Source organism: Felis catus, chromosome B3 (assembly GCF_018350175.1).
Source record: "Felis catus isolate Fca126 chromosome B3, F.catus_Fca126_mat1.0, whole genome shotgun sequence".
Lineage (NCBI taxonomy): Eukaryota > Metazoa > Chordata > Mammalia > Carnivora > Felidae > Felis > Felis catus.
The window spans coordinates 85,577,224-85,605,166 of record NC_058373.1 but is presented as its reverse complement, the minus strand read 5'-3'; the positions used below and the strand labels follow the sequence as shown (position 1 = coordinate 85,605,166).

Here is a 27,943-nt window from a genome sequence, read left to right as displayed (position 1 = left end):
AACTTCCTAATAAACTTTTTAGTAGCAAGTGTTCTCATTGTCACTCATGTCAGAGAAAAAAAATTTTTTTAATGTTTTTTATATTTGATTCCATAAGAACGAAGGAAAGCCAGCCTACAACTTCACTCTGCCTGCGTAGCTAAAACATTTTAAGTGAGAACAACGTACTCTGCCGCCGCTTAGGTACTATATAAATGTGAGCAGTGCAAACTAATTTAAGCAAATGGTGCTCTCTTCCAATATTTTCTGGGGTGGAGTCTGCTTTAAACAGGCTCATCTTTTGGGATAATTCTAATAGCTATTCTTAACTTTATTGAGAATTCGTAAGGGCTTAAGGGAATAAGGGAGATTCTGTGTTGCCAGTGGATTGGGGGGAGGTGGGAATGTGGTCTTGGAGTAGGGAAGAAGGGGGAGCAAGACTGTGATAGTCTCTTTAAGATCTACCAAAAGAAGTCTTGATCTATTGATTGAAGATCCCTGCTTTAAATCAACCCTGTGTGCAGTTTAGTACAGTTTTTCATTTGTGAATAGGAACTGTATCAAAACCCTAGTGTGACCATGACAATTGGGTAATCACACACAAGGCATCTTTGCTAATGGAGAGATTCTGTAAATATGTTTCTAGTGAATACACAGATAACAGTCACAGTGGAAGGGTCAGGTGCCACAAATCATAGATTACTCTGCCAAGGGTTGCCAGCCATCTGAGGCTTGGAAGGACATTAACTGCCTTTGCATTCTCAGAATACTCCCCTCAGTTCGTGATTTCACTTACTTGACCCTACTTCTGTTATTAAAAAGCTGGCAGGCACAATCAAGGGCGAGCAGGTTGGCTACCTACCCTTCTGGCAGCTTGCCAGTATTCCCATTTAGCTGCCAGCAGACAAGGAGAGGAGTGAATCAGTCGTAATCCTACAGTAGCATCTAGAAGGTATCAGGAAAACTTTAGTGGCAGCGGGAGGGTCCACCAATCAGCCCTGTTTCTAAATTCTCCACTTCATATCTGTAATAAATCCCTCTGGGGGAATTCACTACTGGGAAAGGTGGGGAGGGGAATGGATACAGGAGCTCTCAAGCAGTTTCCTTGAAAAGTAAGCTGTAAGTGCATTACTTGATAGTCCCAATTTTGAAAACGGGCATAAATAGAAATAGGATTCTTGTTACTAACAAGAGCAAAACCCAGGAAAAGTGTCCCTTATCAGTAGGGGGGGGGGTGGAAATCAAGAGCTTTTAATAAAATTTGTAAGATTATCCCTTTTTGTCAATAGAACAAACTTCTGCCTTTTCATGTTTGCTTTAACAGAGAAATTATTGCTAACTTAATAAGATTTAGACATTCAACTTTCAGAGAAATTATATAAATCTAATATTATATAAAAATAGTTTTTTATTCCTATCTCTAATTGAAACAAGCAGGTATTTGGCACACAGGGTCATTGTAAAAGCAAAATCTCTCTCTTTCTAATATTAGCACTTTTCCTTGAGGATATGAAATCTAGGAGTCTAACACAAAAGAATCTATGGGTGAAACAAGACTTTCTGGGTCCCCTTTGTTGGCAGGATAGGCTCTTTTCTCATACTTTTAAATTGGAAGTAGCTTTGCGATCTAGATTAACTATCATGATTGAGATAAAGCCATAACTTTTACTCGTAGGTACCATGAAAAAGTAAGTAGACTGACTTCATCAGTGAGGTTTTCTCCAGGGGATTTGCTTGTGGGAGAGGCCTTGTTGCACTTTTTGAACAGAAAGGTACGATTCACTGAAGTATGAGTGTTCATAAAGGCTAGCAAAGTGTATTTTTTGAAGAATATTATATTTTCTAATATGTCAGGAGGTTTCTAGATGTGAGATATAAAAAAACTAATTTAACTTTTTCTCCCAAAATTATACTATCATTACATTAGTGTATTCTTAAAGAATGGAGATGGACATTACTCATCTACATTACCAAAGGGGAAAAAAAATTAAAAACCAGGTGGCAGATATGTGCCTTATAATTTAAACAATAGTGAGTGATGAACAATCTTCCAAGTTCATTGAAGCAGGAATGGGAGAGAATATCTATAAAAGTGAATAAAAAAGGATCTTGTACAAATATGCCTAACCCTCCATTTTATTAGCTTATAATGCAAATTATTATTTGCTCTTGCTACTAAGAGCCATTTTAATGTAATGGATTCATTTCAGACCCTCAAGAAAACCAAAGCCTATGTCCTTTTACAAGTTTGTGAAGAACTTTCAAATGGCCACATCCAATTTGAAGACAGATATATTTTTTCTTGCTTATTAAGTTATAAAGTTGGAATTTATGCTGATGAGCATTTTCCATCTTGACTAATACTTTCTGCAAAGAAGTTTTTCTTTTAAAAGAACAGATAGCAAGTGAACAGAAGGAAATTCCAAGTCTCTGTGATTTGATAGTGGTCACCATTTCACATTCTTAAGTTTAGAGCTGTAAACAACCATATTCTTTTTTTTCTTTGTGTATCTGTGGGTTAGTCAGTATCTTGTATAGCGCCTTGCACACGATAGTTGTTTGATAAGTTTGCTGAACAAATGAATTCATGAAACACTTTCACTATTTACCGTGTAATCTTTTCTGATGTGAAAAATATAAAGGTAAAGGAGTCTTAACATTTTTCTTTATTTATGTGAATAAAAAATTGTTAAAATTCTCGATGGGTCTGACTTAAAATGACAGAAAAGCAGCCCCATTCTATGCTAGTTAGCAAGAGAAGAATCTCTTAACATTTCCCTGCCTATTGAAATGAAAACTGTTTGAGGTAATACTGTAATGTTTAAAACAAACAAAAACCCCCAAAGCTTAGATGTAACACAAAATGAACCTTAAAAATTAATGACTTGGAAAGTCCTTTGAGTTAATCTCTTTTTACATTCCAGAATTAAACTTTCTATGGCATACTTATCTTTCTTGAGACCTTTAAAATTCTAAAGTGTAGCCATCTTCTGAAGTGGTGAAGGGAACAGAAGGTTACAAATCCTATCATTCTTTTGGGAGTGGGAGTGGGAACTGGCCAGTATGGTCTTATCTACTAGAAAAGAATATAAGAACTAATGTTGATTGTTAATGATAATGCCACATAGGGCTGCTCTACGGAATGGCCAAGAGGAATCTATTATGCAAGAGCGATGGCTACTATTGCTGTGTTCCCAACTTCTATTCCTTAGTGAGCACCTCTCACATTTGATTAGGGACTATAGCTTTGGGGCACAATGGAACCAGTGGAGTGAAGGCAGGAGGAATCAAAAGATTGGAAGTAGCTTCAGAGTTGGGATGCACTATGCCTTGTGTTGGCCCAAACAACTCCTAGAATCTCTCTTCATTGATTTGGGGCCTGGTTCAAGATTACATACCTGTTAAGAAAAGACTATACTGGCAGATTCTTTTCCATTTTGAATGTGAGACCTTTCATCAATGAGTATGAGGATATTATTTCAAGTGGAAATGAGTGCTTATATAGCAAGGATGTCCCTGGCTTCAGCTGAGTAGCCTCCCTAGGCGGTATTTGCACCTCAGCAGCATTTGCTCAGAAAAATTAAGAAGACTGGAAGGAGTCAAACAGCAACAGAACCCTAAATAAGTTAAATCTCAAATCTAAATTCCATTTACTTAAGATCAAACATCCTCTTTTAAAACACTCACTTGGCACGAAGATACAGATATTGCTTCCTGTTTATATGCAGTTTAAATATGCATTTACACTCTTAGTGGGTTACAGCTAATCCTTCAACTTTTGTTTCTAACAAGAAATGGATTCCTAAAAGGAAATGTTCTTTACCAGTGTCTGGAACAATGATGACCCATTGCTCTCCCAAAAATTCTCTGTTTTATTCACATGTAGATAGGACTTGGTATTTCATCACCAAGTTCATAACAAAGTCAACTCACTATAGTGGAAGAGTATTTATAAAATTATACTTTTTTGATAGAAACCAAAAACAGAGGTTGATATAATATCCTGTTGTCAGGGCATATCCAGCTTAGACATTATACAGAAGAACTAGGCAGTATCACCCTAAGACATAAATATTTTATGATATGGCCTATTTATTGATTTATTTATTCAGTCAGTAAAGATTCACTTACATCAGGCAAAGTTCTACGCATGCAGAAAAAGATATGTCTCTAACCCCAAAGACACTGTGTTTGGAGAGACAAGCATGAAAATAGACAATCACAGTTCAATGCAATGAGTGGAGTAATCTGAAGTCTGTGCAACATGCAGTGGGATCCAGAGGGAAGAAGCATCTATATTTGGCAGAAGGAGAAAAGGTAACACTTGAATTCAATCCCGAAGGAGAAGCAAAGTTTTATCAGGTATTCCGGGTAGAGGAAAAAGGATGTGCAAAGGCCCAGAGGCAGTGAAAAGCATGTCCTGTTCAGGGAATCATACCTGGATTGTATTGCTGGAGGAGAAACTGTGAGGAGAGTGTTGGGAGTAAAACTGAAGGGGTGCTATGGGCAAAACATTTTGAAGACCCTTGAATGCCAGGCTAAGAAGTGTAGGTTTATCTTGCAGCAGATGGAAAGGCACTGAAAAAATTCAAACATAATCAGATGTGCATTTTAGAAAGACCATGCAGTCAGCAGATTAGAGACTGGATTAAAAGGGGACAAATTAGTGACAATGGGACTATTTGGTGGTTGTTTTTACCTGCCTGCTTGGTGTAAGAGTGCTAAAGAGAACTACCTTTTATTAAATAGGTACAAATGCTTAAACCCTGGCAAAAAGGAAGGCATAAAGATATTTTCCAAGAGGCATCTTTTTAAGGAAAATGACTGCTCCCACTGAGTAAATATTGCAAATTAATTTTGTATGTCCTGTGCATTGCTCATTGTTTTACTTTACTGTAGGACTGACATCCACCTGAGCTGACATTTCTGTCACTGCATTGAAAGGCTGTGTAGTGTTGTAGAAAGTGTGCTACCACAAGTCAAGACACTTGCCTCTAATTGAGCTTTATATCTTAGTCTTTGTAAGACCTTGGGGAAGTCATTTTACCTCTTTGGGCTTCATTTTCCTCAGTTGTAAAGCTGAGGGGCACAGTGTAAATTATTTGAAATGCCACTTTATTTTTATCGTTACATGATTTGCAACTCTGCACTTGTTAATCTCTCCTAACGTTTCTTTCTTACCTTGTCTTTATGTTTTCTCACAATTTTAAGAGGGACAGAAGTATTTGGAGGATAATCCCAGGACATTCTGTTTTTATTGCACTATACTTAATGTACTTAGCCTTCTCCTGGAAGTATTAGGATGTTGGCAGCCGTTTTGAAACTAGGCGTTTCTAGTTGCATGAGTCACATTTTATCTTCATATGCACAAAAAGAGGACTATTTAATCACTTTCAACATCTATTAGACCAAATTAGTAACTAATTTTTAAGTTATAAATTTTCCTTTCCAAAATGATTGTTTCTTGGGTCAGAAAATGATATGTTCTTAGAAAGCTAGTGTATGGATAAAGTTGGCACTTAAAATTATAGGAAGTGCACTGCTTCTAGTAATATTCTATTTTAAATTCTGCATTTCCTTGGAAACTTCGTGTTATTTAATGCTCTTTTTTTTCACTTAAGAGGCTGTTTACATTGGTAATATATCTTCTAGAGCTCTGGGAGTTCATAGGGTTTGTACCTACAAAACAGCACAGCACTGTTACTGTGCTTCAGAGACATGCAGGGGTCCCAGGGCAAATCAAAATGTTTTTAAATGTATGACATGTGTGAAGTTGATGAAAATTCATGACTTCTCTCTGTCAGGGCTGCTTAAGCTTAAATCATCAGAGAAAGGTGAGTGCAAAGAATTTTATTTAATACTTTTAATTCTGAAATCCTTTCCATCCCTTGCTTGTGGTCCTGTGTTTCAGTTCTGTTCTATTTAGTAGTCTGCTAACAAAAATGTTTAAAATTAAAAATTAGTCGCATGCTCTAAACTGCTTTTCAGATTTGCCTTCTTAAACTATCACTCAGATGTATAACTTTTAAAGGGGAATTGAAATGTGGTTTGAGAATGTAATCACGTACTATAGAACATGCAAAATACATGTGAAAGACCACACGAGTGCTGTTAATTTAACTGATTATACTTCATGCTTTAGAAATGTTTTCAAATTTATCTTTTAAACTTGAAAAGAAAATATTCCATGAAAATGTTAAGAGATAAAAAAAAAAGCCAAAATGCTGTGGATATTGAGATCAGCTGTTTTTAACTAAAAATCCATTCAAAGCAAAATAAAAGGCATTGTGTAGTGTGGGCTGGCTAAAACTGAGAACACAAGAGCATTGCAGTTAATTAGAAGCAATCAACAGGATGCTTTGCAACATTTCTCACATCAGCGCACCATCTGATCGCTATAATAAAAATTTCCCACAGTCTTGATGCAAAAAGGAGTAGAAATAAATATTTGAGTCATTAAAATATATAATGTATTTCAATCGCTCTTACCAATAATTATTTTTACTTAGTTATTATTGTTAGGAAAATAAGATCTTGAAAATCCCCAAAGGTTGTTCTATTTGTGTTAATCTTACATTTTTGTTTTAATTTTGTATGCATTTGAATATGAGAAAAATACCAATTTTTGAAAATAAAATTTAGGGCATGAATTTGAGTTGTTATATGATTTATGTGTGGTTAGTACTTGTAAAAGATAACTGGGCTTTTCCTGGACCGTTGGGCCATATATTATGAATGATTATTATATTACAAATAACTAAGTACTATATTATAGCTATTTTCATATTAACACAATATTGAACTAAGTTAACTATATTAACAGCTGTATCATAGAAGTCTTAAAAGAATGTACAATATTTAACACTATTACTTTTCTACAATTTGTTCAATGCTTGATTCTACTCAGAAGTTTTACTTTAGTTTCATTTGTTCGACATCAGAAATTATTTTACTAGGGCAAAAATATTGCTTTTGTCATATTTTTATGAAGTTCATAATCTGTTCATTATAAGTAACATTTGTTTTTTTCTTCCCGCCCACTGCATCCTTTTTTTTTTCCATTTTGGGGTGTGTGTGTGTGTGTGTGTGTCTGTGTGTCTGTGTGACAGATTCTTTGTTATGTTGTCTTCTCACATTAAAGGTAGAGCTCGCTCTGGGCCACTGAGGTGCTTCAAAACACATAAACACGTAAAATGGTTTGTTAAAAATGTTTAGCATGAATCAGAACTATATACATTTTGGCAATAGTTTTACAACTTTTTTTCCCTCAAAAAAGCTTATTTGTGAATGTCCAGGAGGCGCCCTTTTTAGAGGCAAAAATAGCTGTGAAACCAGTGCTATTAATAAGAGGATTGTCTTCCAAAAAAGTCTACGATTTGTTCTCCTGTATTTATAAAGTACAACTCGCTGATGAGAGGAATTTTCTCTTCAGACTATAGTCATCTCTTGCTGAAAGAAAACATGCTTTAGAAGAAAATACATTTGGTTTGTTTTAACTATTTTTGTTTATTGTTTGTTTTGTTTTGGTCTGTATGTTTTCTCCTCTCACATCACACAAGATTTTTTTTTCTCTCCCTGTTCCCCAAAAAAGCTTTTTGCTAAGCATGTTCTTTCTAGAGCACTCATTACATTTTTCTGTAGAATAAAAAAAAAAATAGTTTCAAAGAACTATCTTCTCTTTGGCACCAAACTATTTTTTTGTACTCTTCTTTGTACAGATTTGATCTACTTCATTGCAGGAGGGTGTCTCTTAGCTAGGTTCTTGTTAGGGAATTTACTCTTTCTGCTGCTTTATAGAGACAAATAGCTTTGATGATAAATACTTTAGAATACACATCTTACAAGTTCAGGAAAAGGCTATGTTAGGATGTCAATATTTTTCTTCTGACTAAAGAGCCTATTAAATGCACAGTACTATTTGTGCTTAAAATTTTAAACTCTGGTATTTTTGCTCATCAAGATTGGAGCATTAGCTACAAACGTTCACTGCTCCAATGAAAAGCAGTTCAGTAACGAACAGCCTGAAATTGGCTCTGTTGCATTTAGTTTGGTTTATAGGAATTGGAATAATAATGCTCTAAAAATGCATATTAAAATACTTGCTTACCTCTAACATCATTATTTCTTAAAGCAAACAATTTAGACAGAAAAGTCATTTGATAAAAATAATTGATTTGGACAAAATAATACTCACATTCTTCTGCCAGATAATGATTTAGCAGCTACTCTTACTTCAGTGGTACTTCATTAGACACAATTCTCATTCATCTGAAAGCCTTACAAAAAAATCCACATTTTTAATTCTTTAAAAATTACTTTATTTTTAAAGAAATGAACAAATACAGGAAAAGAGAATAAAATCCCTAACAGAATTTACTTGCTGTTATTCAGTTCTTTAAAAAATTTCTTAAGAGACAGAAATGTCATATGCTTAGTTTCAGGACAAAGGCACCTTTTTAAATGAAGGGCTTAAAGAAAATCGATGAAGAAGTTTGCTTACTAGAAAGTGGGCTAACTAAGCTTTTGGTTGTAAAAATTACCTATATTACAAAACAAGAACATAACTAATGTTTAGTGAACTTTAGAACTAATATAAGGCTAGTCTTTAATAAAAAGTATTTAAAAAAAAACAATTATGAGCAACTTCTGGAATTCACTTTGGGTAGCATGTCCAGGGGGTACATTGTTTTACTCTTTTTCTATGGTAGAGCCGATTTAACTTGGGAGTTAAGAAAACTTATGTAACTTCAGAATGTTTCCAGCTAGTGGTTTTATGCAGGACTAGTATTATGCAGTTAAAAACAAAAACAAAAACCTTATAGTCATACAATGTTAATTAACTCATTTAGCAATGTAGGTTGTTATTATTATGATTATTCTTTTGCTTGAAAAATGACCAAGCTATGTAGATCAGGAATCAAAATGATTCAGGTTCTTAGCAATGTTATAAAGTGTTCTTTTTAATAGTTTAGTAATTAATTAAAAGTCTCTTGCAGGTGATTCATTAATATTCATTTTTATATTTTGAGACTTAAATATATTTAAATTTTCCTGATCATTAAAAGCTTTTAGCTGCATATTGTGTTTAAGTAAGAAAAAAAAATCTACTGTAAACGGGCTGAATTCATTTAAGAGAGTGTTTACATTTATATTTCTTTTTAATAAACAAAGTTGTTACATTTAATACATCGTAATTTTGCTAAAGTTGCAAGCATTTTGCTAAAATGTTTTATTTGGTAATGAAAACAATTTCATAAATATTAATAAATCTTCACTTTCTTTACTACTTTCTATCAATTTTTGATTCCTTTTAAAATACAAACATATTATTTATTTTTAATGGAATGAATAAATATATTTAGGATTCAAATTTCCTGTAATGAAACAGAGTTTAAAATCTTCAACAGGATAGTAAACTATTTACTTGGCTTCACTCTGTCTGTCTTCTATATGATTCGACAGAACTAAGTAGTGAAAACTAACCAAAACCAGAAATCAACTGAGAGAATATTCAAGAAAGAAAAAGGAAGAGTTGCAGGAAATGATATTTTCCCATCAGTGGATAGGCATGCATATATTAAAGACATAAAAGGCAGCAAGGGGAGAAACAAAAGCTGTATACTGGGGATTCTGCAAGTCTGAATTAACTAAATGGAAAAAAAATGAAATCATTCTGCTTAAACTTGTTCACTAATAAAAGGAGAATTGCTTTTGTTAAATATGCTTGGTGTGATTATCAAGCAAAATTTTTTTTTCTCCCAGACATCTATGAATAAAACATGCGTTTGAGCATTAGGTAAACAAACAATAAATGGATGAGTTCAGTTGCAACATAATAACATTTTATTTAGAAAACATATATAATCATATTTGTATTGGCAATCCAAATTTAATGACTTCTTTCAGTAAAATTAAAGTGCCTCACAAATAACATCTTATGCATAAGGATTGCTTATTCTTTGCCCAATTTTTCCTATTTTTTCAAAGAAACAGATTTTTAAGGTCTCTGCTGAACCATACATAAACCAGAGGAAGCACGATTTCTCAGAAAAATAAAATTTCTTTTGAGTCATCTTAATTTTATGTTACAGATCTTGTAAAAAATTTTAAAATATATTTCTGGGACTGAGGGAGAAAATGTTCTCAAGGCTGCTATAGCTTGAGCTGATTTGAACAAGGCTGTGTATGCAGCTGAACCAGTCTTTGGCTTATTAGCCATTTCATTAACATGACATCTTCTGTAAACTATGAATGAGAATAAACCATTTACAATAAGGAAAGCAAACAACAGAATGAATTTCCTCTGTTGGTGTTTTATAAGACTGTTAAACAGAAAATGGAGGGAAGAACTCTCTTTAGACGATATCACTTAATTAAGTAAAGCATCCTAATCAGAGTCCCCTCCAATTGTAATGACTGTAGGGAGTCAAGTACATTTCTGTCTATATTAGAGTATCTAACTGCAATGATTTATTGATATTTATTTTAGAAGTACAACACAAAAGCAATAAAAGAGAAGAAGCAGGGAGAGAGGGAACATGCCATTGCTTACTGCAGGAACAATCAGAGCACTTCAGCAAAATTCCTGATTTTCTTGTGGGGGGGGGTTGACTTTCTAAAATCAGAGCACACCTTTAGATGAGAATGGTCCTTTCCTGCATTTGACTTTTCCAAATATTCACTGTGACGTTTCTTTGTCCATTGGGTGAATCATTGATTCACTTTCTTCACTGCAAGAATCACTGCAAATGAGAGGATGAGCACCTGCTGTTTTCTGCAGTGACATTACTAGATGCATTCTACACTGATTTGAGTCTTAAAGTACAGCTTCTTTGTATGGGAGAGAGATTTGAGGAACAAGAGTAAATATACTGTATAGGCAGACAGACATTGGCCGCCCTCCAAGCTGCACACAGCATAAACCTGTTTATCTGCCACATTTCACAAACCTCAAAAACATGTGAATAAATCAGGCAAGCAACTGGATAAGTGATTCACACTAGGGAATCCAACCAATATTCTGATGAGAGGGTACTATAATGCTAAGACATTGGGGCAAATAGACTTGTAGAAACTGCACATAATAAAATTGATTAGTGGTTCAAAGGAGAAAATATTCTACACCAAAATGAATCTGAAGAGGTATCCCAACTCTGTGAACTTCTGTTGGATATTTATGCACAAGTTATCTGGAGAGTGGGTTCAAAAATATACTGTCACCCATATTATTCCAATAATTGGGGCCAATGTGCATTTGGACTTCAAGTTAGTTATCAAAATACTTTATTTCTGGATACCTGGATCTAAATATCGGAGGCTAGTGCCTTGAAAGCCCCTAATTACACCAACACATATATTTGAAATTAAATTACCGAACACGCTTTGAACCTATTCACTTTGTGAAAGCAAACTTTTCTTAGAAAGTTACATCCTTATAATTGAAGATGAATTGCTTGGTAATAAGTGAATTAGGCAAGCAAAGGCATAATTATTGCTACATGACTACTTTTTCTCTTACTTTCTGCTATTTCTAACTCATCTGCTGATCTTTTTAATGGTTATTGTGCGTCAGCATTTAGTTGTAAAATGGAAGTTCTCAAAGGTTTGGGGGCTAACCTCAAAAGTATGCTTTGGTCCTGAAGATCCCTTAAGATTGTTTATGAATTTCATGTTTGGATTATTTCCCTAAACTAGACCTGATTATAGTCACAGCAAGATGAATTATCCATTTGCTTGTTATGTCTATTAGCTTCCAGTAGAGACCTACTATCTTACTACCAAGAAAATGTAGTTTTCTCTACATTTGCAAACACAAAATACTATTCCAGAGTGAAGAGGAATCAAATAAGGCATTCCATGACTTTGTTTCCTACACTGCAGAATAAAAAGGCAAATTGCTAAAACTTTTTGGCCCTGAAAAACCTTATTAGATTAGTAACCTAAGACATCATCATCTTAGCAACAGGAAGTCATGGAAAAGGTAGGTGGCCTGGAAGTTTTGGCAGGTTCAAGATTCTTGGTTAAAGACTTGCCTCCAAAGAGCCTGTTTGAATCTATTGACAATTGTATCTACCAATTTTTTTTTCCTTGACGTTTTCTCATCTTCTTGCTTCTTGTCTCAGGTTGTTTCTTCAGGATCAGGCACAGAGACTGAATGGCTCCAATGATCAGGATTTGAAAACCTAATATCAGAATCTGCTGTTTTGTGTAAGTTGGCCCTAAGCAGTCTCTTCTTTAGCAATAGGACACTTACACAATATGGGGGCATCTTCTTCACTTCTCCCTGACCTTGTAAAATATGACACAAACTTGTGGGCAGTCAAGAGTGATATTAAAATTGCTGGCAATTTCGGGGTGCCTGGTGACTAGTTGATTGAGTGTCCTACTTTGGCTCAGGTCATGATGTCACAGCTTGTGGGTTCAAGCCCTGCATCAGGCTCTGTGCTGACAGCTCAGAGCCTGGAGCCTGCTTTGAATTCTGTGTCTCCCTCTGTCTCTGCACCTCTCCACTCACACTCTGTCTCTTTTTCTCTCAAAAATAAATAAACATTTAAAAAAATTATTGGCAATCTCATCAGTCTGAAGGCTAAACACATTGATTTTTATAATCCCAGAAAATTTTACCTACTTTTCTAAATGTGTTGAATTTTTAATTTATGTCCACAAGCTAAAGCTGGTTCTGTGAACCTCAATTAAAGTCAATCACAACCACAAAGAACTCTTTGGAAGAGTTTCCTTTTTCTTTTCTTTTCTCTTATTTTTTCTTTTCTTTTCTTTTGTGGTTTTATGGTTTTATTAACACAAATACAACATGCACATAAGTTGTTTGTCTATTCATTTTCTTCACTGCACAGCCTGGCATTGGGATTGGTGACTCTGATGGCCAGCTCAGCTGCTCTTTCCACAATGGCTTTGCAGTTCTTGGAGGAGACATTGTGAGCCATCTGTGCACAGTAAGATATTATTGCACATCAGCAGCTCTTCAAGCTCCTTGATGTTGTGGACTAGGAACTTCTGGAAGCCACTGGGCAGCATGTGCTTTGCTTTCTTGTTGCTCCCATAACCAATGGTGGGCATCAGGATCTGGTCCGTGAATCTTCTGAGAACTCCATATTGTCAATGCCTCTAGGTTTCCACCAGTTGCACTTAATTCTGACTTATCTATGGTCTGTTTCCAGAAGAACTTCTTGGTCCTCTTTTTAACCATCTTGGGCTTCACAGGAGGTCTGAGGGCGGCCATGATCCCGAGTAGGAGACGGCTGCCACTTCCATGGGCAGGTCGAAGAAGGGCTGGAGGATTTTTAAAGTAGTGGCTTTTCTAAGTAAGAAATGATCACTAAATCTTGTGTAATCTGTACACCATAGGAACCTAAGAATTAATAGGTTTAATCATATTTTGTAATCAATATTTGTAATCATATTTGTAATCAATACAAACAGCATATAGAATTTTTAAAAAATTGTTTCTTGCTTCCTAGCCTCCTACAATCCCATTCTCTAGTAGTAGCCATTAATAATAATTTCTCATATTTTTTAAAAAGTTCATCCATTTATTTTGAGAGAGAGAGAGGGAGAGGGGCAGAGAGAGAAAGAATCTCAAGCAGGCTCTGCACCACCAATGTTGGGCTTGAACCCACAAACTGTGAGACCATGGCCTGAGCTGAATTCAGGAGTCAGAAGCTTAACCGACTGATCCACCCAGGTACCCCAAGTTTCTCATATATTTTAAGAGGCTTTAATTTTTTTTCCCTTTCTTAATTAAGTAATCTCTACACTCAATGTGGGGATTGAACTCACAACCCTGAGGTCAGGAATCACATGCTTTACCAACTGAACCAGCCAGGCACCCCAATTAATAGACTTTTACATTCATATGCAAGCATGTGTTATTTTAAGTCACAAATAAATCATATAATATATCTACTCTTCTGAATTTGCTTTTATTTGATTAGCAGTGTTTTTGGCTATCATTCCATTCCCTACATAGGAGTCTATTTCATTCTTCTAGCAGCTGCACAGGATACCAAACAATATGCTATCATGGATATAACCATTCCCATATTGATGGACACTGAAGTTATTTTTTGTCTTTCTGTTTTTTCAAATAATACTTTAGCAAATGTGCACATTTTTGTGTTTTTCTAAGTGTATTCATAGAATTAATTGCCTTAAGTGAAATTGCTATATAAAAACACACGTTCACTAGTTTTGAATGCTGTTGCCACCTTATTGGTACAACCAAAACATTGCACCAGTTTACTTTTCAATGAAAGTTTTTGAGAGGCAGGGATTTTGGAAACAGGCTTAGCTGAGTTCTGTGTGTTACGTATCTGCCTGCCATTCCATCTCTTCAAACCTGATTAAACACAGTTGAGGGGCAGCAGGGATGGTTAGCGATGACCTAGTGCAGAGAGAGTGCCCCTATGACTTAGGAGCTGGGAGAGCAGTGATGGCTGGGGAGGGACAGCACCGGGGCAGGGAGGGAAAGAGCCGGGAAGTATGGCTGCCCGTCAGTTTAGGAAAAGTCTGAGTTTTCACCAAGTCTCTTCGCTAGCAGCTTTCCAGACAAGTGAGGGGGCTGCAGAGCAGAATTAAGAGCCATTCACATAGACCGTCATAAAAATGGAAAAGAAGGTGAATTAGAACCATGTTACACAGACACACTCACACACACACACACACACACACACACACTTCTCTGTTCGTATTCCAGTCCAGGTGTGCATTCACCTTTACACCCTGTCTTGGTCCGGGTTGCTAGGGAAGGACTGTTCTCTGACATTCCTGGCTGATCTTCACCAGGCAGGAGTCCTCCAGGCTCCCTCTCTATTTTACCATTAAGCTTCTCTGCATGTGGATAACCCAGAAAGCACACATGACATTGTCCTAGTTCCTGGATCTGAAGAGACATCCTCATCCTTGAAACTTCTACTCCTTATTCAATATTTTCATTTGGCCTGGCATTTTATAAGTCTCATTTTCATCCCTAAAATAGAAACTTAGAAGTGCCTCTTCATCTATACCCTAGATCTCAGCCTTTTAAATTGAGGGGTTACTTTAATGTTCTCAAGGTTATAGTTACACTAGGAAGTTTATTTTGTATTCAACATTAGCATGCTAGGTAGTATGGTAGGGGCTGTGGATGCAAAGATGAATGAGACACGGTTCTGCCTTCTAGAAGCTCATAAAATAATGAGGAGATAGCACAAACTAAAACACACACCACTCTTTGATAAATGTTAAAACAGAGGTATTTTTTAAAATTTTTAAATGTTTATTCATTTTTGAGAGAGAGACAGACAGAGTGTGACTGGGGGAAGGGCAGAGAGAGAGGGAGACACAGAATCCGAAGTAGGCTCCAGGGTCCGAGCTGTCAGCACAGAGCCTGATGCGGGGCTTGAACTCACAAACCATGAAATCATGACCTGAGCTGAAGTCAGATGCTCAACCAAGCCACGCAGGTGCCCCAAAAAAACAGAGGTATTTAATCAAAATTATATGAAGTATCTGTATCCTGCAGATATACTTGTACACGTACAAAAGGACACACAAGCCAGAGTTGTTCGCTGCAGATTGTTTGTGATACTAAGAGTTAAAAAAACATCCTGAGCATCTATCAACAAGGGCACTATGTGGTTTAATAAGTGCTGTCTATGTACTGATATAGAGTAGTCTTCAGGAGCTATATATATGCATGTGTATATGTGTGTGTGTGTGTATACGTATATACATTTAATATATATACACATATATATTAAAGTTTATTTCTTTATTTATTTTGGGAGAAAAAAAGAGAGCAGCATAAGCAGGGGACGGGCAGAGACAGAGGAGAGAGAGAATCCCAAGCAGGCTCCATGCAGTGAGTGCAGAGCCCAATTCAGGGCTCAATTTTGTGAACTGTGAGATCATGATCTAAGCCAAAGTTGGACGCTTAACCTACTGAGCCACCCAGGTGCCCCTGGGATATATTTTTATATGAAAAAAGCAAGCTGCAGAACATGTATGTTGCCTCCCATATAAGAAATGTAGAAAAATAAGAATATGTATTAATGTTTGCTTGTATATGCATAAAAAGACCCCTTAAGTGGAAGACCCCTTAAGAAACCAATGCGGAGTGCCTGGGTGGCTCAGTTGGTTAAGAGTCCCACCCTTGATATCGGCTCAGGGTTGTGAAACCGAGCCCTGCATCAGGCTCAGTGCTGAGCATGGAGGTTGCTTGGGATTCTCTCACTCCTTCTCTCTCTGCCTCTCCCCTGCTCGCTCGCTCTCTCTCTCTCTCTCTTTCAAAATAAATAAACTTAAAAAAAAATGAAAGCAATGCAAGTGCTAATCTATAGGGTGGGAGTGGGCATCAGGGATTACTGAGTGGATGGGAAAAGGAGGCGAAACAGATTCTCAGTGTATACCTTTTTATATCATTTTAAGTTTTTAACCATGTGAATGTATTATTTAAAATTACATTAAATAAATTTAAGTTATAAAATAAAATTCCCCCTCTCAGAGCTTTGAATTCCCTGAGGTCTTTGCAAATGCTTAGCTATGTTTCCTTGGGATAAAGAACATTACAGCGGACTGGGCAGGGAGGCTCTGAAGACGAGAAAGAAGCCTTTTTAGAGACCACTGGATTTTTCTTACTACATTCTTAGACCCACTCTTCCATGAAAATGATTTGGAGCAGAATGAGGAAGAAGAATACCTTTCTCTACAAAGTTTTCAGAGATGGGATATCTTACAAACAGTATATCTGTCTAACACAGGAACAGTTTTAGAAGTAGGTTTCATTCTTTAAATTTCCTGCAGATAAGGCTGTTTAGAGTGGCCCCCTCTGGTTTCTCATGATAGTTTTGTAGGAAAGACATGATTTGCCCATACCTTCAGTTGATCTGCTTAAGTCATAAAATGGAACAATGTGAAAATTTTCTTCTTTAAGCTTTAAATAATGGCCTCATGCTGAGTTACAAATAAGAGAGACTGGCTGCTTTGCCACAGAAATGCTACTTTTCTCTGACAAGGATGTGGCTCTGTAAATTTTTCAGAACACCACATTCAGGTGAGTTGGAGAAAGATAGTGGTATAGAATTAGTTTTGAGAATTCTCTGGTCATTTCCATGAACTGAGATTATGCAGTTATGAAACAAGGAGGTAGAGAATAAATAACAAGAAAAACAATGTTGATGATGATTTCATGAGTATAAGAGACAGTGTTAGAAGTTTGTTGAAGAGTGATAGAATCATCACACAAGCCACACTGGGCCAGAAAAGGCCACGGGCATTGAGGAGGGATTTTACTCCCCAATATATCTCAGCACCGATTCTCCTCGCCACTATTACCGCTACTATTACTGTCCTTGCCTTTTCAGTTCATTTTAGCCATTTTTGCCCATAAGACTACACCCAAGTGGTAAGCTCTGGTTACCTGGGAAGCTAGTGATAAGTGTGTGGAAACATGGAGGTGAGTGCCCATGAAGGCCAGTGACTCACCACCTTCCATTCACCAGTTTCTGTCATTGCCTCCTCCCTCCCCCCTCCCCCCCCAAATATCATTTGCTCTTTCAGCTGGCTTCAAATCACTCCTGTGGAAAGGGTCTGAAAAATTTAGCTTTCGATTTAGAACACATGAGCATAAGGAAGCTATTGCCAGCAATCAGAGCCACTTGTGACATCACATCCATAAAAGGCATTCAGGTGAGAGACAATAATGACTATAGGTATTTAGCCCAAATGTATGTGAGTTTTAACTCTTTAAATGCATTTCCTTTAGCAGCTACTTGAAATACTTTATCAGTGAAAGTCTTGACTCAGCAAACATACGTGTAAGAACGTGGGTAAGTAGACTTATACACCTTAACAAAACGATGGCTTTATTTGTATTCCCTTTGTAATTAAAAATTTTTAAAAATATTTATTTATTTTTGAGGGGGCCGCAGAGAGAGGCGAAGACACAGAATCCAAAGCAGGCTCCAGACTCTGAGCTGTCAGCACAGAGCCCGACAACATGGTGCTCAAACCCACAAACTGAGAGATCATAACCTGAGCCAAAGTAGGATGCCCAACTGACTGAGCCACCCAGGTGCCCCACTCCCTTTGTAATTTTAACTAAATATTGCAGTAAGTGGTTCTGGTTTTAAATACTAAGTATATGGGCGTTTATTACATACAATATGAAAATACTTCAGGGGTCTTATGATTAATGCCATAGTATTTAGGCACAGTTTATAGAGACTTTCAAAGACAAAAGGCCCAAGCAGATGATGAAACACATGAAAAAGATATATGTGTACAACCTGGGACTCAATCCAGACTTGCTCATATCATCCCAGGTCCAGCTCCTGGCTTATCAGGAATGTTCCCAAGCAAATATTCTCTGCACCTGGCCCAAGGTTGCCCTGTGGATTAATCTCTATGGTAGGGTTGACAGAGAAAATACAGCATGCCCAGCTAATTTTAATTTCAGATAAGTAAATAATAACTTACAGCCTAAATATGTGTCAAATATTGCATACAACATACATAAGGCAGACATATGCCCTAACTCCTATGTGCTTACCCTCTGAGGCAAGATACCTCGCAGGTTTGAAACCCTCAAATCCAGAATTTCAATCTAGTCTAATAGTTTGATTCTCCTTTTGGATACTGCCTCACCCTCTATTGTTTAGGCTTGCTTTCTCTAAATGGACCATTTTATTCATAGTGCATATTTTCAAATATTTTAAACACTAGTAACTGGAGAGAGACATTAGCTACTTTGGAACAATTATAATAGAGTTTTAGAGAAAATTATAAAACTGACTTTATTCCCCACCTCCAGCCCCCACCCCACCAATTTTGATTTTTCAAAGGCATGTCTTTAGGATTTGATGCTAGATTTAAAAGCGTGGACAGATGTGGAATAAGATAGAAGGGCTCCTTTCAGACTAAGTTTGTACCCCTGGCTTATTCTCTTGGAGTTGTGATAAAGATAGCTACTCAAAGATTTCATTTGCAATTTTTGGACTCAAGTCAAACGCCACCACTACTAAAATCCAGCAATGAAGGAAATGGAATAGCAGCATGGTAGAATAAATAAAAAATGTAGAACTGGCAGATTTGGGATTGAAGCCTGGCTCTGGACCCGAACTAGCTGAAAGATCCCAGGAAAGTCCTTCAGTTTCCAGAAACCTCAATTTACCCCCCAATAACATGGGGATCATAGGGCAACTATTAAGAGAGATACTGTGGATAGGAATGATTTGGAAACTTTAAGCCCAGTCTAGATGTTTGCAGTGGTGATGATGATGATGATGATGATAAAAATGGTGGCCAAAAGATGTAAAGAGGCATTAGAGAAAGTCAGTTATTAAAGAGATACTTTAATTCAGATTCTGAAATGCTTACTTCCTACTCAGTTCACAATTATATACATAAGAGTATTGTTCTTATACAGGTTGGAAAAAGGAAACACACCCAATAACACCAAAGTCAGTCCAATTCCATATACTTTTGGAAGAAAGCTTACTAAAAGATTTTGAGTCAAAAAATGAGATGTTTAGGGTAGAAATATTTTATTTATTTAAGATCACATAAAAAAATGGATAACAGAAAGGCACACTGAGAAACACTTGTTTAAAGCCTTTTACTTTTATTTTGGGTCAACACTCATTCAACAACCAGCCTATTTATTTTGTAAGAGCCTCAGAAATATTTATTATTATTATTATTATTATTATTATTATTATTATTATCTAACATAACAGCTGGGAGTGTTCAATACACAGAGAAGGCTTTCATGAGGTACCAAGTATAACCATTTGCCCATTGGTAAAGCAGAGGGAGCAAAAGAAGAGATTTGACCAGAGGTCCTCTCCTTCCCTTTAGCACTTCCACTCCTCACTCAAAGAGAATGCTGAAGGCTACAGGAGGACTAAGCCATGAGGGCACTGGATGTCAACTCTGACTGAAGAGTATTCATCCTTGTTTAACTTTATCTCACTTTTATTTATTTATTTTTAAAAATTTGTTTGTTTATTTATTTATTTATTAAGTTTATTAAGTTTATTAAATTTATCTGCACCTGTGTGCAAGTGGAGGAGGGACAGAGAGAATCCCAAGCAGGCTCTGTGCTGTCAGTACAGAGCTGGATGTGGGGCTCGAATCCACAAACTGTGAGATCATGACCTGTGCTGAAATCAAAAGTTGGCTGCTCAGTGGACTGAGCCATCCAGACACCCCTAATTTTACTTCACTTTTAACTGCACAACCAATACATGTGTGTTACAGAAAATTAGAGAGTGTAGATAAGCAGAAAGGTGAATAATGTAACAGTCACCCCTAACTCTTCCCTACAGAAATTTAGAATACTCATTTGGGTTGCCCTATGTCCCCACATGTGCAATTAAACCATGAGGGATCAGAATTTATCCTACTTCGTCTGAACCCAGCAGAGAAGCCCTTTCTGGTGTTCTGCTCTGAGGGATTTCTTAACAAGTACATTTCAACCAAGGCTTAAAGTGGTATAGTAAGCATAAGCCCACTAATGTTATCTGTAATGACAGGACAAGATAGAAATTAAGCCATTAGATTTAAAAATTACACTTCTCATACTTTCTTTATCTCCCTTTATAGAACTCCCTAAATTTCTGAACAAAAGAGAACACTTTCCTGCAGAGATTCAGAATATAAATGAGTGCTAAGAGTCTTTGACATCAAGGGTTCACCAAATCCTGAGCTCCATTTCCTACAGAGTCTCAAAGTGTTTTTCTGTCACTTACTTCCACACTTGGTCTTGAGTCTAAGTGAGATGGAGTCCCAGCTCTAGGCTAAAAATGTCCCCACCTCTAGAATTCAGAATCATCTAACCTTGCCTGAGACAAAGAGGGGCGGAGAGTCAAGTGGAAAAAGCACAGCTCAGTTACAAGCCGTAGTGTTGGAGCAGAATAGTGACTCAAGTACCTCAGGGTCAGTCACATTGGCCCCAGGCCCAGATTTCCATGGACTCATTTCTGGGTCCTGGAAGAGAGAGAGGACTGTGAATAGAAACTAGAAGACCCATTTTTACCCAAACCTCTTGAGACTTCGAAGAGCTAGCCAATATTACGTTGGTAACATCTGATGCAGAGAGAAAATGGAAAGGTATTCTCCATTGTGCCACAGACCTCTGAGCAGCATTGGCCCATCTGGTGCTCTAGGGGTTTGAGGTGGCACCCAGCATAAGTGCAGTGGTGGTGCCCAGAAGAGGGGTGGATGCCCTGGTGATAATGCAGAGGGCAGTGGTTCCCAGAGAGGCACAGGCATGGGGAAGCCCTGAAAAGCAGTGGGACCTAGCAGGGAGACAGCAGCATTAAGTTTAGAGTAGACATGGTTGTACCTGCAAAATGCAGTGTACCTAACAGCATAAAAGCATAAAAATGGCATCTTCCACAGTAACTATAACCAAGCACAAGACACAATCCAAGGTTGTGTGCGTGCGTGTGCGTGCGTGAGCGTGCGCGTGCACGCGTGTGTGTAAGAGGGCAAACTCTAGAGCGGGCTCCATTTCAGCTATCATACCTATTTCCTCTTCCCTAAAACCAGTCCCAGAGGTTGTTACTAAAATAATAAAATGATGGTCTTTCCTGGCATTTGACTAAGCTACTCATAGACTCAAAGTCTTCCTCAAAGCCTATAGAACTTGGATTGGATTCAGGCATCGCCACTTCCCACTCCAGAATTTCTGGGCTAATAGTACTATTTACCTTGTATGGTTGTTAGGAGGATTATAGTGTAGTACTTGAAAAAGGCTTAGAACAGCACTGGGTACATGTTAACCCTCCTCAGTATGAAGTCTAGTATGAATGCTGTCTAAATTTGCCTCCCAAACAGGCCCCATTTGCGACCTAGTGCGTGGTGAGAGAGACTTACGCTTAACTTGTGACTCATAATTTACTAGCTGTAAGTCCTTAGACAAATTAATTGACTTCTTGGTAATGTGAAGTACTCCCACAAATATGAAGCACATTGTATGCCAGACATTGTACCAGGTGCTGTAGACCCACAGACGGACAGGCACCTTGAACACCACCTTGCTGCAAAGCACTCAATGCCTGTGGGTGGGAGGCAGGCAACTAAATACACAAAAATAATAGAGCTGTAAGGATAGCACACTTATCCGGCTTGAGTTAGATCAATAGTTAATAGATTAATCAAACAAGTCAATAAAGTGGAGAATCATTAAAAAAATGTTATCTACATGCTTTAATTGTTCTATTTCAACATAAACAGTTTAGAGGTTGCCAGGGAACCGGGGAGGGGAGAATGAGGAATGATTACTTAAGGAGTGTTTTTCTGGGGTGATGAGAAAGTTTTGAAACTAGAGAGACTTGATGGTTGCACAACATTGTGAATGCACTAAATGCCACTGAATTGTACACTTCAAGATGGTTAATTGCATGTTATGTGAATATCACCTCAATAAAATATTATATAAATGTACATTATTTTACCAATCTTTCAATGTATGGCTAAGGACTCTTCTTGAGGTACGTGCCTAGAACTGAAGCCCCAGGTCATCTTTCTGGCATAAACCACACCCAGAAAATATATATTATATATTATTTCCAGTTTTAATTTCTTTAAACTGGGCATCATCTTCTTCATCTTAAAAATATTAACCACCTAATTGCTTATAGTGTTACACACTATTTGTGGAGAACTACATAGATTTGATCACTGCATTTTAAAAGTTTACAGTACAAGAAAGACTGATGCAGGCATGCATGCTTAAGATTCACCAGACGTACTGTACCAGTACATTTCTGAGAGCAGCCTGCTTGGTTCTGTGACTTCCTCCCCGCTTTCCCTCTTGACCCTTATTACCTTCCGGGCCCCATTACCATATTACCTTCCTGGCCCCCAGCACTGCCTCAGGTCCTCGACCACCCCCCATTGAATACCCTGCCCTTGATGAGTGGGGGTGGTGGGTGGCACTGGTTTGAAGAGCTTACCAGATCTCCCAGAGCCAGCCAGCCTGGAGTTGTGTTTGCAAACACAGGCCCTGACTGTGGCTGTCAGACCTCCCAGACACTATCCGCTGCCCATCTGTCACCACCATCTTCAGGTGCCGTGTTCATCTGGCTGGGCTGCCTACTACCACCCTCCACTGCAGCTGTCCCCAGTATCTGCCTCCCTGACACCACAAGAAAGCACATCTAGACTCCAGGAACAAATGATCCTTATCTGCCTCATTCCCACTGAAGATACATTACTCACAACAGCATATATTTAGTGAGTGCTCAGTGTCATTCATTTAATTGTTGGCTCTTCCATTCCTGGCCATGACAAGGGATATGCTATAACCTACTCCTGAAAAGATTCGATGACACGTGTGGACAAATGTATTAGCACATTATCAGTGGCATCAAAACTAATGCCCCCTGTGGACCCAGAACAGGCCTACAGGAGAGGAAAAAGCAGAAAACTTACCTGCCTCACTGCTTCTGTGCCAAGTCCAGGAATGGTGTTTGCCTTGCTACATTTGTAAGCCAGCAACAAAGGAGGAGGCCATTAGAGGTCAAGGTCTTGTCTTAAGAATATTCATTAAAATAAAGGCACTAACTTCATTCTTAGGCAGATTCTCATCCTGTGGAGTATCTAGTCCTTTTGACTAATATTTTTGTTCTTCTTGAGTCTTCTTGAGTCTTCTTGAGTCTGATCTGGATCTGTTCTAATGTGTTTCAGCTATGAGGGTAATGGAAGTAAATTAAAAAGAAATTTAAATAGCTTCCCATCCCCTAAATTGGTTTCATATTAATATGACCCTAAATCTGAAAGTTTTTGATGATCTGGCTACTGCAGTCATCCATATGAACTCTCTTACTGCTGACTGAGAGTTAATTATCATCAAATACCCATCCACCGAGGTCAGTTACAAGTTGGGACAACTGTGGTGAATAATACAAATGTGGGGTGCCTGGGTGGCTCAGTCGGTTGGGCGGCCAACTTTGGCTCAGGTCATGATCTCGCTGTCTGTGAGTTTGAGCCCCGTGTCGGGCTCTGTGCTGACAGCTCGGAGCCTGGAAGCTGCTTCTGATTCTGTGTCGCCCTCTCTCTCTACCCCTTCCCTGCTTGCTCTCTTTCTCTCCCTCTCTCTCTCAAAAATAATAAAAAACATTAAAAAATTAATAATACAAATGCAATTTTACTGTTTACTCTCTCATGTCAGAGTGATCAGCTAGTAAAACAAAAATTATAGATAAGTACTTAAAAATTTGTTTGTAATGTTTCTGTCCCATCCATATGAAATATAAACTTTTTTCAAATGTAATTTACTAATAATATACCCTGTGCCTGAATCACATAATTTCATCCTCTGCCCATTTACCCATAAATATGTTTGAATTGGTAATGTTCATAAATATGTTTGAATAAATTTTCATATGGTTGAAGATGATAACAGTTTCCCATTTGTGGTGAATATTCTTTTGTTTTTATTGTTAATTTGTTGTTTAGAAGTTTGAAATTTTTTGTAACTACATTTGACCATTTTATTTCACTTCTCATTTCTTTTCTTGCTTCAATTATAAGAAGGTTATCACCTTAAAGTTAATTAAGGGACTAAAATCCCTAATTTTCCCTGAGGATTCCATTCCCCACCATCCTTGAGATCTTACACTGACATTCTCTGGGCCTGGGAGTCCACGTTCCATAACTCTTCAATATATTATTTTCACAAAGGTTGAACACTTGTGTTATGACTTTATTTTTTTTAATTTAATTTAATTAAAAATTTTAAATTGAATTTTATTTTATTTTTTTAATTCTCAAGTTAGTTAACATACAGTGTAGTCTTGGCTTCAGGAGTAGAACCCAGTGATTCAGCTCTTATATATGACACCCAGTGCTCATCCTGAAAAGTGCCCTCCTTAATGCCTGTCACCCATTTAACCCATCTCCTACCCCCATCAACTCTCAGTTTGTTCTTTGTATTTAAGAGTTCTTTATGGTTTGCCTTCCTCTCTGTTTTTATTTTATTCTTCCTATGACTTTAACAGAGCAGTTACCTACAGAGTCCATTGTTCACCTGTTTATCCTGGATTTAGAACTATTTCTTATGTTTGCTGATGTCTGAGAGGCTATGGCTTACTCCATTTATACCCAGGTTGGTATACACATTCACTCGTTTCTTCATTCATTTACACATTTATTTATTCACTTTGTTATTTGTGGCATACAGATTCATATGTAGCCCTTAGTGAGCCCTGCTTTCTGGTGTTTACCCATGTGTGTGGGCAGGACATATGACTTGCTTCTAACCAACAGAATATAGTTAGTAAAGGTGACGAAATGTCCCCTCTGTGATTGATTACATAATAAAGACTCTGTCTTGTTGGAAGACTCAATCTAGAGAGTGTCCTTGCTGGCTTGATGAGATAAGCGGCCATGTTGGGGAAAACCCCATGGTGAGAAACTGTGGACAGTTTCCAGACAACAGCCAGGAAGAAGCTGGGATCCTTGATCTTAGAGCTGCCAGGAAATGAATTCTGCCAAGAATGTGAGTGAACTTGGAAGGTATTTCTTCCCCAGTTGAGCCTCCCGATGGGAACACAGTCCAGATGATACCTTGCTTGCAGTCTTGTGAGACTGTAAGTAGAGGGACCATCTAAGCCATGCCTTCACCTGTAGAAACTGTGAAATGATAAATGGCTATTGTTTTTAGCTACTAAGTATGTGTTAATTTGTTGTGCAGCTATAGAAAATGAATACACTGTGCTGTGCTAACTACCATATAGGCCTTCTCTCAGTACCTGAAGTAGCCTCATGAGCCTGACACTAATATTATTCCCATTTTACAGATGAAGAAACTGAGCCTCAGGAACTGAACTGCAGAATGTCCTGCTCTCAACCACTGAACTATCATGCTATGTTTCATTTTTAATGTATTTCATTATTTCACAAATTCAAGTTTATCACGGTTTAAAACTTATCTCCTGAACATGCCAACTGTATTTACAAAAAGCCCTACTAGGCACACCTAGTACACAAAATAAATGTTTTTATAAATGCAACATTACAAGGAACTTTTCTTTTGTGCTACATTTTTACCATGTATCTCACAGAAATAATATTAGATTCATGAATAGAAAAGTTTCTATTTTCTGTTAAAGTAGTGATAGACTGTATCACTAAAATAGTGATAGACTGTAAACTATTTAGAAGGGAGAATAATTATGGCTGATAGAAGCCCCAGATTCATGGGAACTGATTTGGAGTTAAAACAGTCAAGTAAACATCCATTAGAATGTGCTGGATCTTACTGCAGGACAAAAACGTTTCATCTTGGGTCCTAACTTTCCCATTTATGTTCAGGTATAGGGAAACATTAGGAAGTGGGGAGATCGAGAAATACTTAAAAGAAAAACAACAACAACTAAAGTCCTATTTGGATCAGTGCTCTGAGAATCTGAGATAGGATTATGACACCACTACTGTGTCTTCTAATGACAGCTCTTTCTATTCTGCATTTATCAGATGTTAATTATTCATACTGCATGATTGATGATTTTGGAGTCAGAGATTCACCTGCAATATTTGGAATACTGGTGGAGGCCTACATCAACACAGAATTTATAAAGCAGCTGGTGCTAGTCAAAGCTAATGATGGAATTTCAGTTTAATAAAAAGACCCCCAACTGAGCACACCATCTTGAAAAAAGTATACTTATCGAACGGCTTTCAATCAGTTCAAGAGAGACACCTTAATTGGGAAGAGGAAGATTTGCAGAGCAGTTTGTCATTGTGCCAATTCTAGATCAATAACTGCATGTCTGCTCTTTGGGAGACACAGCTTTTGCTTTATATTGAGTAACCACATTGACTTCCTCTCCACTTGGGTACACTCTGTTTCATTTGATAATGTTAAAGGATATCTTCTTTTAATTCACCTCTGTGTCTTCATAATAAACATGAGCAAATGTAGACTTGTGATTATGAAGGTCAACTTTTTAAATTTTTAAAATAAATTTTATATTTTTTGCCACAAGAAGGCAATGCTTATAGAATTTTGATATTTTCAAAATTGTTTTATTGGAAAAAATCACATGGGTAGAATTAAATTATGGTGGCTTAAGTAAAAGAAGAATATGATGAGCAATGATGATTTGGATTCATATAAAATTATTCTGGAGAATACTGTACAGAATCATCTACTAATTAGAAACAAAAATAGGGACACCTGGGTGACTCAGTCAGGCATCCAACTCTTGATTTTGGCTCAGGTCATGATCTCACGGTTTGTGAGCCCCACATTGGGCTTCCCACTGACAGCACAGAGCCTGCTTGGTATTCTCTCTCTCCCCTCCCCTGCTTGTGCTCTCCCTCCCTTTCTCTCTCTCAAAATAAACTTTTAAAAAAGAAACAAAAATAAAATGGGTTTACCTTTGGAAGAAAGGATTTGGAACACTAAAGAATGTAACTCAGTCATCAAGTCTTAGTTTCCTTATTTGTTAAAAGGAGATACTCATTCAAACTGATGGCTTTCAAATTGGTCTAGGTGGTACATTAGAGGGCATTATGGAGCAGGCAGGGCAGGAGGGGGCAGAGAAGGTGATGGCCCAATGTGAAGATCAAGGCAAAGCTTGAGAAGGGAGGGCTCTAGTTCCCTTTTTCACTTAAACCAAGGCAAATCTTTGTTTTCCTTCCTTTTCTTTCTCTTCCTTCCTTCCTTCTCTCCTTCCTTCCTTCTCTCCTCCCTCCCTTTTTCTTTTTCCCTTCCTTCTTCTTTTGTTTTTTTCTCTCTCTCCCTCTCCCTCTTCTGCTTCCTTCCTTCTTTTCCTCCCTCCTCCCAACGTTTATACATATTTATATCAATATAAATTAACATACAGAAATAGCAAGTTTCTGTATAATAGTTCTTTTTGAAAAATAGGGTTCTACTGATAAAATATAACTTGAACCATTGAGCTAGACAATTCTAAGTCCTCTTCCTTCTGTGAACTTCTTCCTTCTAACAATT

At 37.4% G+C, this 27,943-nt stretch overlaps 1 long non-coding RNA gene and 1 pseudogene across 1 annotated transcript; one reads left to right on the top strand and one right to left on the bottom strand.

Annotated features, from left to right (window-relative positions):
* The first annotated feature begins 1,221 nt into the window (after nt 1-1,221).
* On the top strand, nt 1,222-26,907 carry LOC109500807. The gene is made up of 3 exons (XR_006599533.1): nt 1,222-12,186; nt 17,741-17,804; nt 24,984-26,907. It is a non-coding gene; the product is annotated as an uncharacterized LOC109500807 (long non-coding RNA).
* LOC123386049 lies at nt 9,800-13,613 on the bottom strand (annotated as a pseudogene).
* Nucleotides 26,908-27,943: the final 1,036 nt, after the last annotated feature.